Source organism: Beta vulgaris, chromosome 4 (genome assembly GCF_026745355.1).
Source record: "Beta vulgaris subsp. vulgaris cultivar EL10 chromosome 4, EL10.2, whole genome shotgun sequence".
NCBI classification, from domain to species: Eukaryota; Viridiplantae; Streptophyta; class Magnoliopsida; order Caryophyllales; family Amaranthaceae; genus Beta; species Beta vulgaris.
In genome coordinates, this window is record NC_079205.1 from 37,523,265 (window position 1) to 37,535,890 (window position 12,626).

Below are 12,626 nucleotides of genomic sequence, written 5' to 3' on the forward strand. Positions count from 1 at the left end.
TAGAAATATTTAGTAGCTAGTTTAACTTGATTAAGGAATTGATATACATTGGTTGGTAATAGCCCTGGAGAGCAAGTACTTCTAGAAGACTTGGGGTGTAAGGTAAGGAGTTTAATGAAGAAGATGGAGTGTATGGATGTGGCTTTCAAAGTTAAGAAAATATGAAAACTATACACTACATCATTATAAGTAATTCATTACCATCATAACATAACTTTTAAAATAATTAAATTAAATGTAGTATATTTTAGAAAATAACCTTAACATGATCATTTCGAAAAATATTTAGGATAAAATTAAGCTAATAAACACAATTATTAAATAATAAAACTAGTTAAATATTCGGGGTATTACAGAACACGTCAAAGAAGTAGCAATGAACCAATTACTATCAATGAGATTGATGTTATGGTCACCCAAAATTAAGCAACATTACAAGGCTTTGATCCTAATTCTCATTGTGAGGCAAAAACTACATCTCCTGCAACTTCAAAAAGTGAGAGTTCATCTAAAGGAAAGAAAAGAAAAGAAATTTCGGAGGAAGACTATGAAATCAAAATCCTAAAGCAAGGAATTGATAGTGTTGTTGATGCCATAGGGGAAGGTAATTCTATTTTGAAGAAAATTCGTCAACGAATTTAATCAAGTGATGAAATCTATGAAGAAATTGTGAGCATAGGAATTGAAGAAAGCAAACAATTCAAAACTTATAGATTTTTGAACGCTAATGACACGAGGGTGAGAGAATTCTTTGGTTGTCCAAAGAATGTCCGCAAAGCATTTCTCATTCAAATGATGGAAGAGGATGGTGTATTTATTTAACAAGTTTTAAGATTATTTAAACTTCAAATATTTTTCTACAATGTTTTATGGACTATTTGTCTAAGTTTTATGACTTATTTTATCTTCACTAATTTTATTTTAGAACATAAGATATAGAAGTTGTAATGCTCTCACTCTATCTTGGTTGACATACAACATAAATGAGAGTTGGACTGGTGCCTTGGCTTTCTTAGTTTGAGTAATGCCACTTTCTTTTGTTTCATGTGTTTACCGAGTATATAAATCATTATATGAATTGTTGTTCTTCTCGTTACTGTTCTTCCAAACATAAGATTTCTTTCATTTCCTTCTTATTAACCAAACATCAGAAAGTTTAGTTTTTTCCCTTTCCCTTCCTTTCTCATCCCTTCCCTTCCCTTCCTTTCCCTTACTAAAAAAAATACCAAACACACTGTCAGATATAATCAAAAGTTAGGACAGAAAGTAGCGGAACGATCATAGTTGGAATTGTTCTTGTCAAAAAAAATTCATAATTTGGATTTTTTTTAGTTTTTATGTTGCCATTACCAATGTGTTTTAAATTTAATTTAGATTTGTTTAATAGGTTAATTTTTGTAGGTGATACGTTTATTAATTTAACATCATTATTATGTCTGTTGTTTTGAATAATTTACATATTAATTAGAGTTATCTTTGGTTGGTCACTATTTGTCATTAGGTGTCACAATAAATCAAATTAGGTATGATGATGTTTGATTAGGCGTAAAATTCTCACAAAAAGTAGCTTCCCATATATCTTTCTTTGGTTGGAAAAGGTTGGAAAATAGTTTTCCAAATGGTGGGAAATAAATTTTCATGAATGAAAGAAATTTTTCGTTTCAAAGAAATGGAAAACAAATATTAAACCTTAATCTTCACCTTACTAATTTTAAACCTTAATTTTCATGAATGAAAGAAATTTTTCTTTTCAAAGAAATGGAAAACTAATTTTAAACCTTAATCTTCACCTTACTATTTCCATATCCTTACACAATAAGCTGAATTGAAATCCTAATACTAATCCTAATTATGCTGTTCATATAAGTTTTGGTGTACCTAACCTTTATTTTATTTTTTAAAACTTTGGAAATCGGTACTTCTCATCCCATTTATTTCATAGAATAAAACTAAAAAATAAAAAATTCAACTTTATATTGTTAATTACTAACAAGCCCAAAACACGTGTCTCGTCTCCTCTTTGGCTCTTCCTATATCTAACACTCCGAGAGCATCACTAAAATTTGTAATTCAAGTGTTATTGCATATTTTCCGTCCTTGTAGAACTTTGGAAATATGTCTCAGGTTGTGCTCATTTCAGAATGTTTTGTGCGACCCAAATCCGAGATTCATCACTCTGAAAAGGATCATTACCTGAGTCCAATCGCTTTAGAATTGCTGTCACTAGGAAACACACAACATGGTCTCCTTTTCAATACCTCATCTTCTTCAAACACCAAGAATATCTTTGACAACCTTCAAAACTCTCTTTCTCATGCCCTTGTCTATTTTTACCCTTTGGCTGGTCGCCTCGTTACCAAAAAATACGAAGATGAACATAGCTGCTCTATATTCGTCGATTGCCGTAAGGGTCCTGGAGCCAGGCTCATCCATGCTTCGGCCTCAGAGCTTAGTGTAGCTGATGTTGCCGAAACCAGCACAGATGTACCTCTGGTGATCCAGTCATTCTTTGATCTCGGCGAGCGACAAGTTAATCATGACGGCCACACCAGGGCATTGTTATCGCTTCAACTGACAGAACTTGCTGATGGTTTGTTTATTGGATGCTGCATCAACCATTGTGTTGGTGATGGCACATCTCTGTCTCATTTTCTTAATATCTTGTCCCAGATATTCGTTTCCGGATCGGAAACAACACATATCTCACGCCGACCTGTCTTTAAATTACCCCATTCAATTTCTGAGACCTATCCAACCCTGAGATTACCATTCCTGGAAGAGAATGAAGTTATAACCCGATTCAATGAAGGCCATCTACTAAGAGACAGAATATTCCATTTCTCAGCTGCATCAATGGCGAAACTCAAAGCCAAAGCCAATGCCGAGGTCAAAAACATGCTACCAACACTTTCTTCTTTTAAGGCATTGTGTGGGCTTATCTGGAAGGCAATTACTCGAGCTCGGAAACTATCCTATGATGACGACACAACATTTATACTGGCAGCATAATTAGACATATTTCCTTTTTGTAATAACCCACCTCTCTCCCCTGACCATTTCGCAAGCTGCTTTGTAGTAGCAACAGCAACTGCGAAGGTTGGTGAGCTGCTCGCAAAGGACTTAGGTTGGGCAACCATGCTGATCCACCAGGAAGTCGAGGCAGTGGATGATCGAGCAGCCCGTGAAAAGTTGGTGTTACCCCCTGGTAAGAGTCCCAAAGTGAAGCGCCAAGGGTTTAAATCGTATGGGGTTAACCCTGTGCTTATGGGTGGTTCACCCAGATTTGATTATTATGGAGCTGAATTTGGATTTGGTAAACCAGCGGCTGCTAGGACTGGGTACACCAACAGAGCTGATGGGAAGCTTACATCTTTTCCAGGCTGTCTTGGTCCGAATAGTGTCGACCTACAAGTTAGGCTTGAGAATATGAATGAGCTTTTGTTGGATGAGGAATTCATGAATTATGTTTCATGAACTCACCTCATTCATTTGTCCTTGTAATGGCGATTCTGTTTCATTGCAATCAGGGATTGTATTTCTACATTTCAGGCTATTCAATGTTCAATAAGACTTCCGCACTTTAATGGCAACTAGCCTTATATCAAAAACAAATAAAAAGTTTGATTTTGTAATAACATGTATGAAAAATTGTTCAGAACATTCATTGTATTTTCTTTTTTTCCGACCAATAAATAAGAAATATTATAAATGTGATTGTTAATTGAGGGTATGATGGTAAAAGAGGGGTAAATTCGTATTTTGTTAATTAAGGGTATAATGGGGTTTATAATTTTTTGTGTTCCCTACCTCTTTCCTTATACTACCTCTGTTTTTATTTAGTTGCAACGTTTTGACTTTCACGCTTGCCAATGTACAATTTCAAATCGTTTTATCTCTAATTGTATGTAAGTAAAAATTATAAAAATTTGATATTATGAAAGTTTACATCGAAACGAATCAAACAAGACCCCACATGACTATATTTTGTTTAACATATAAATCAATAAATGTGGTCAAATAAGAGAACATGAATAGTGCAATTTGTCAAACGTTGCAACTAAAAAAGAACGGAGGTAGTATAATAGAGACTAACTTAACATGCACGCTATGCGTGCGAAAGCATATAAAAAATTATATTAATTCTAAAATTACATATAATAACATGAAATTGTTTGTTTAAAGTTTCATTAAAAAAAACATCTTAGGTGCAACGGTATAATAACAAAAAAATGTAAATAAGCATCTAAAATAGTAATATCATCTAGATAGTAAATTCTAAAATGTATATCAAAGCAAAAGAAAATAAAGTCAAAGTTAAATAAAACACCTCTTAAAGAACAATACGTTCAATTTGTTCACAAAGTATTGGTAAAAAAAAATTGACATAATTTCTATATTTAGCGAACATCTTAATAATGCAACAAATGTAACACCAAACTAAAGAAAATAAACATAAAATTTGATTTCTTTGATGTTTTTCTTAAGGGCAGAGTAAGAAGATTGAGTAGTCTCTTAATTTCGTTCTTGATGGATTAGTTTGTAGTGCTGAATTTATTGATTTAGAGAATTAATTTCTTCTCTTTCTACTAAATTATTGGCATATATAGTAATGTCTAAATTTTGTATTGACAATATTTTTTCTCGAACTAATGAGATCGCAAATCAAACCAAATTATTATCCGCCTCTATGCATATTAAACTTAAAAATAAATAATGAATTTATATTCAACTTATTTATTAACAACACCCAATAAAATCAAACTTCTAGTCAATCTGAACAATTTGTAAGCAACCAACTCTATTTACTTGACCCTTCGATCACCAATAACAAATAGACAAAAACAATACCCACCAAATCAAAATAAGTTCACCTTAGCTTTAAGTGCACTCTTAGGCCCTAAACTTTCAACTTTGTTGCAATTTAGGTACTAATGTTTTAAATGTTGCAATTAAGGGACTAAGTAGTAACGTCCGTTATCTTTAGAAAAGCTCCGTTAAGCATAACAATTGCAGCATGTTTTGGGCCTGAACTTTCAAGCCTCTTTTTTTTTTAATTTGTTCTCAAATTAAAAAAGAGCATATTAGTAGTTTTAAATAGAATTCTTCTACTATACGGCAGCCTTCTTCCACTTTGCTCCACAAATTGCCAAAAATAATACTCTTTTTTCTTCAACCTTTTTCACAACCAACAGTGAAGATGACGGCTTGGTTTCCACCACCGAGGGTGCCTCCCAATCTTACTCCTCCTGATGGTAAGTTGCTTCAAACGAATTATACTTTTTTCCTTTTGTTGTTTGCTGATGTTTTCATTTTTTTTTTTTTTTGCTTAATTTTTGATTTAGGATTTTTTTGGGTTGATTTTGATTATTGAATTATATTTTTGTTTGATTGTGGTTTGTTGAAAGTTGTGATTAAATTAACTTATCTACTAATTAGAGTTTAGGATTTGTGTGTATTATTATACTTCCTCCGTTTCTAAATAAGTGCAACATTTCTTGTTTTCACGTTTGCCAATGCATTATTTTAACCATTAATATCTTCAATTAGCAATAGGTAAAAATTTAAAAAAGTTGATATTAAAAAAATTCACATTCATACGAATCTAACAAGATCCCACATGACTATGTTTTTCCTAAAATGTAAATCACCAAAGCTAATTAAAGTTTAAACTGTGAATAGTAAATACTATGCAAATGTTGCACTTATTTAGAAACGGAGGAAGTATAATTTTAACCCACACTCAAACACACATTTTATATTTGTTAAAGTTCAGTTATTTTGAATGAAGATATCATCAGTGAGGATTAATTAAGTATAATTTCAATATTTTATTTATTATGTTCTGTTTTATCGGATATAGAAAATTTTGGTTGAGGTTTTACGTTCATTAAGGAAATGATATGGGTTTATCAATATTTTTTTCTTCAAACTTGGCTTTTTTTTTAGCTTCAATTGCGAATTGATGTAATGTCGTATTGAAGACAAGTTATATAATGTATGTCAAGTGACTAATATTATGAAAAAAATTCATTACCTTATACATTTGTCTTCTTTGATCATTTACTTTATGCTACATTTACATTATGCAAATCAGTTATGCTTTTACTTTATGCTATGTACTTTATTATTGATAAAGTTTATCCATTTTAATTTGGCAGACATTGTATTGAACCCATGTTTAATTGTGCACCATGGTGGGAAATGGACAGAAGATTGTGATCTTGTGTATAATGGGGGTTTGGTCAATGTGTTTGAGGACATACCAGAGACTATATCAATGTCTTACATTAGAAATATTATCAACAAGTTAGGCCACAAAGACATAATCAAGCTACATTACCAGGATCCTAACAAAAATTTCAGTGATTGGCTCAGATATTTAGGCTTTGAGATGAGTACCTTTGATCCTTTTTTGGCATTGCTCTTGAAATATAAGGTGATTCATGTGTACACAGAACATGAAAGTGTGGAAGTGATGAGTGAGAACAAGTCTCCTTCAATTGACTGGGATAATGAAAACAACAATCATGGACTTCAGCTGGGTGATGATCACAACAATCAATCTTTTATTTCTCTGCTTAGTTCAATGCATAACTCAACAATGAATGCAATTGATTTGTCATGGGACATAGACTATGATACCGATGGTACAGATGAAGATAATGATGAAGTTGTAAATGCTAGGGATAAGGTTAGGGAGGAACAAAAAAAACAGATGTCATATGAGGCAGAGTTAGTGATGTTGAAGAAGTTAGCAGACACAAAAGGCAAGAGTCTCAATGACTTCTCAAATGACTTTGAGGGGGAAAGTGACTTGGATAGCCCTAGTGAATCAGATAGTGATGATTGTGGGTACTTATTTGGACCTGAACCAGATGCAAAGAACAAGAAAAAAATATGAGTTCTTAGAAGATAGTGACAACAGACAGTCCAAGTTCTATATTGGCCAAGTCTTTGAGAATGCTGCTTCATTTAGAAAGGCAATAATTGACTACTCCATTGAAGTAGGAAGAAACATTCCATTTAGCAGAAATGACAAGGACAGGATGGGTGCTGTGTGCTCAAATAAGGATAAAGGCTGCCCTTGGAGGATATGGGCGTCATGGGAAAGAGGCAACAAATTTTTTTTGGTGAAGACACACAATCCTGAACACACTTGTGGTAGGACATCTAAGGTGAAGAAAATGACATCCTCATGGATTGCATCTAACTATATAACAAAATTCAAGGTGAATCCATGCATCAAACTTCATGACATAATTGAAACCATTTGGCTGGAATGGGGAATCAAAGTGAGTAGGTTTATGGCCTACAGAGCAAGAAAGAAAGGCCAAGCCTTAATTGTGGGAGAATACAAAGAGCAATACTCCTTACTCCCTAGGTATGCTGCTGAAATACTGAAGAGCAACAGAAACAACACTGTGAAGCTGAAAATGAATGGTATTGTGTTTGAAAGAATATATTTCTGCTTTGAAGCATTGAGGAAAGGGTTTATGGCAGGTTGCAGACCTTTTATTTCACTTGATGGTTGCTTTCTTAAAGGGCCATTTGGTGGACAACTTTTGGTTGCAGTTGGTAGAGATGGGAACAATCAAATGTTTCCCATAGCTTGGGCTGTTATGGAAGTTGAAAGTACCGAGAGTTGGACTTAGTTTCTAGAGTTGCTAGCTTCTGATTTGGGAACAAATGAAGGTGTAGGCTACACCATCATGTCTGATCAACAAAAGGGACTCATAAATGCAGTGTCAAGTGTTTTCCCATAAGCTGAATCTAGGGTATGTGCAAGACATGTATACTGTAATTTTAGGACAGTATTTGGTGGTGGTATGGAGTTTAGAAAACAATTTTGGATAATGCTAAAAGCACTACAGAGAATGAATTCAAGGCTCAGATTAAGGTAATGAGGGGGATCTCTAATGCAGCAGCTGAAGATCTTTTGAAAAAAAATTACCGAAAGTGGTGTAGAGCTTTCTACACTTCAATGTCAAACTGTAATAGTGTCGACAACAACATGAGTGAGGTATTCAATGCCTATATTCTTCATAGCAGACATAAGCCTATCATTACAATGCTTGAAGATATTAGGGAAGGTTTAATGGAAAGACTATACAAAAAAAGAGATGAGGTTGGAAAAAAGGATCTGTTGTTATGTCCGAGAATTCAGCAACAAGTTGAGAAACATAAAATATGGGCTAGAGGTTGGAATGCATTTTGGGATGGTGGTTTCTGCTATGGTGTTCGGGAGGGTGCAACTCAGACTAAATTTGTGGTGAACTTAGCTGAAAAAACATGTAGTTGCAATGCATGGCAAGTTAGTGGAATACCTTGCAAACATGCAGTTGTAGCAATATGGAATACGGTTGATGAGCCTGAGCAGTATGTGAATGACTACCTTAGGAAGGGAGTGTATATGAAAGCTTATGAATACATGTTGGAGCCATTAAATGGACCACAAGAATGGCCTGATTCAGACTTAGTAGTGATTGCCCCGGCTCTAAAAAAGGTACAACATTGACCTCAAACAAAAAGGAGGTTCCAAGTTGGTGAAGTTACAAAATCAGGAAAGATGAAGAAAGTAGGGACTGTGATGACTTGCAGCTTATGTGGGATCCAAGGACATAATAAAAGAGGTTGCAAGAATGTCCAAACTGAAACATCTAGGAGGTCTGATAATGGAGAAGGTACTTCACACACTAATAGTGCAAGTGTGCCAATGCATAATAGAGGAGTTGGAGTTTACACCTTTCCTAATGGATATCAAAGACAAGCAAATGTAAGTCATGTGTTTTAATTATTTGTATTCTATTTAATATGTTGCTTCAGATTTTTAACTTTAATTGATTTCGAACTTTTGTTGCAGTTTGTTCCCATGCCTCGATCTACGCAACATATACAACCAAGGAACAATCAAAACCAAGCAAGGGGTGCAGCATTCTACTCAGATTATGAAGGAGAGCAAAGTGTATACAACTTTACTAAAGACTATCATTGGTCACAAACTGAAGTGGGATCACAACATTCACAAACAATAACAAGCCAAGGATTATTAGATCTTGCAGCTGCGAAAAGACTTCGGAGAAAGAATTAGAAGTAACAAGGTAAGCCTTTATCAGTAAATAATTTCATTAAAGTCCATTATTATTTATAGATTTCATTAATACTTAGTTGTTCAGACCACTTAGATACAATTAAGACTTCACTTACTTCTTCTTTCTTTTGTTCTCCTCAACCAAGTAAAAAGCTTAAAAATTTTAACAAACAAATTTTGGATAATTATTGCAGATAATACCTGTTTCAAATAGCAAGGAGGAAGTAGCACAACTAACCTACTATATATCAAAGAGCAGAAGATAACATTTTTGGCTTTCAAATGTTAATTGCTATGCTTGAAGATTTTTTTGGATTGAAGTTGTTGTCTTTGCTCCGTTATCTATCCTTGTATTTTTTTTACTGTTGGAACAAATTGCTTTTGAACTTAGGTTTAATTTGGTTATGCTGCTACAATTAATGCAAATGATGTAGTTATTGTTTTTTTTTTAATTAATAGCTACTCTTAACAGAAGTTACAAAAGTTAACAGAATGTTGGATGGAGTCCCTTAATTGCAACATTTGAAACATTAGTACCTAAACTGCAACAAAGTTGAAAGTTTAGGGCCTAAGAGTGCACTTAACTCTTAGCTTAACATTTACCACTATGAATGACAATAGCCTTAATCCAAGATAACAACACCTACCACACCCAAAAATAAACCCACCTCAACTTAACATGATTTTTCCCAAACCACCAAAACTTCTAATTTTTGTGGAGGCCACACATTTCCTTCTTCTACACTTTCCATACACCAAATTCCAAGTCCAATACTTATCTTCGTAACAACCAAACTCAAGGAGTAGCATTTACAAATCTATAATTGTTGAAAAAAAAAAAACTAAAAATCATATTTAATGACAGTATATATAATACTTTTTTAATGGTATAAATAATTCACCTCCTGAATCCCATGGTGCAATTTATATTCATTTTCCCTCTACTGTCTTTCATACACAGCTGCCGTCCCAAAAGTCGGAGCCGAGTCGCCTTCCGACAGACCCAACTCTAATGCTCTTATTGCTGCAACTCTGGAATAAAGGTGTAGTTGGTTTTTTTTTGGTTTTTTTGAGTTGGTTTTTCTTCAAATTTTAGGCTTTCGACCAATCTGTATGGGTTTTCCTATAAATTTTAATACGGGTTGTATAAGCATTGTTGAGAAATAAGCAAGATAAGTGACAAACTTTATGAATTTTTCTATAATTTCTAATATAGTTTCTTTAATTTGTTCTGAATTTTAAAGAATTTATAAATGATTCTTGAGAATAGTGATTTGTAATAGAGATAAATTCTATGAACAATAGTAAATTTTTTTAGTTAATTTGTTCCTTGTCTAACTTCTAAATTCTGATTTCACTACAAATACACCTCTATTTTTATCATGACCCACCATTAATTCGTAATGATTCTTGAGAATAGTGATTTGTAAGTAAATTTTTGTAAATGTTTTTGTATGTATTGACGTTCTAGGTTATTAGTTTTAATTTGTATGTTAATTTTAAGTTTTAATAAAGTTTCCGATTATTTGAGTGATTTGCGTGATTTTATAACAAACAAAAAGTTAAAAAAACAAAAAGAATGGTGAGAGACTTAAGTGACAGAAACTAAACCAATCAAATTTTGTAACTAAAAACAATTACACTTTGTATGTCTAATGTTCAAATTTTGACTCTTATGCCGAAGAAAATTGAGTTTCTGTTTCGAAAAAAATTTAAGCAAGCATCGCGTGCAAAAAATTCTAGTATTTATTATATAATGTAAGTTCTATTGTCTATCAATCTCGAAGTAATAGCAAACAATACTCGAACAAAAAATAACAAAGCAAGAAAGAACACACAAGAATTTTACGTGGAAACCCAAAAATTGGGAGAAAAACCACGAATATGCACTAGGAATCGGTGAATGTTCAAGAAAGATTACAAAAGCGCTCAAGAACTCTCTCTATAACTTTCTCTCTCTCTAATTTGTGAATATTGATGCAGAATACAATTAATGACGTATTAAGGAATCTATTTATACTCCTCCAAGGAAAAACGCGTTTCCGAAACGAAAAACGCACAAAAGAAGCCTCGCCTGATCGGGCACTTAACACCAAAATAAAAACAGTCTCGGGCCTGACCGGGTGAGACACGCCCGAGTCGTTGTTCAGTGTCCTACCCGATCAGGCGAAGTGGTCTGAAGCCATCGGGTGATGCTCAAAATACACACAGCTCTTATTTCGTTGCGGGTGCGATCGGGCGGCCTTGCCCGACCCGATCGAGCGAACCCCTTTTCAGCTCGTTTGACGCATTTCTTTAACGCAACCTCATCTCCACACCGCATACACCTCCATGAGCTCCATATGTCTCCATATACGCAACAATCTCCCACTTGGAGATAGGCGTAAGTGAAGAAAGCTTCATACCTTCATCATCCTCTCATTCATCTCGACTCCTAATCCACCACCTTCACTAACAATCAACGAAGGCCAGCTAAGGTCCTGCACAACCTTAGTTTATCACAGCTCACACTCTTGGTGAGTATCTGCTGGATTCTTAGCACCCACCACTTTCTCCAGACTCAACTCATTTTCCACCACTAAACTCCTGATGTAGTGAAAGCGCCTAAGAATATGCTTAGTCATACACTGATACATGAGATTCTTAGCCAAACGCACTGCACTTTGACTATCACTATAAAGTATCACCTTCTCCTGTTTAATACCCATCTCCTCAAGAAAACCGATCAAACATACCATCTCCTTACCTGCCTCCATCATAGCCACATACTGGAACTCTGTTGTAGACAAAGAGATACACTTCTGTAACTTGGATATCCAACTCACTACATTACCCCCTACAGTAGAGACATATCCTGGCATGCTTTTGCTTATATCGATATCTCCACTGACACCAACATCAACATAACCCTCAAGCTTTACTCCCTTCTGCAAGAAACAAAGCCTCATAATTGAAGTTTCCTTCAAATACCTTAGTAACCACTTTACAACATCCCAATTTTTCTGACCTGGATTAGAAACAAACCTAATCACAACTCCCACTTCAAAAGCAATGTCTGGCCGTGTGCACACCATGACATAAATCAAGCTACCAACAGCTGAAGCATAAGGAACAATGGCCATCCGCTCCTTTTCTGCTTCTGTAGTTGGTGAATTCTCCCTTGTCAATTTGAGATCACTAGGAAGCGGTGAATTTCTGGGTTTAGCATCTCCTACATTAAACCTCTTCAGCAGCTTAAGAATATAATCCTCCTGAGACAACTTCAACATACCAGTAGACTTGTCTCTGAAAATCTTCATGGACAAGATTTGTGTAGATTCACCCAAATACTTCATCTCAAATACTTGTGATAACTTTCCCTTCACACCATTTATCAATTCCATAGTACTTGTACCAACAATTAGCATATCATCAACATACAGAAGTAAGTAAACATAGTCATTTACAGACCTTTGAAAATAATACGGATCATGAGACGCCAAGTGTTACTGGATGTGGTAAGGTGTTTAGAAACAAGACAGTGCCAAATACAGTGCTA

At 34.5% G+C, this 12,626-nt stretch overlaps 1 pseudogene; it reads left to right on the top strand.

Moving 5' to 3' along the window:
* The first annotated feature begins 1,973 nt into the window (after positions 1-1,973).
* On the top strand, positions 1,974-3,675 carry LOC125496635 (protein ENHANCED PSEUDOMONAS SUSCEPTIBILITY 1-like; annotated as a pseudogene).
* Positions 3,676-12,626: the final 8,951 nt, after the last annotated feature.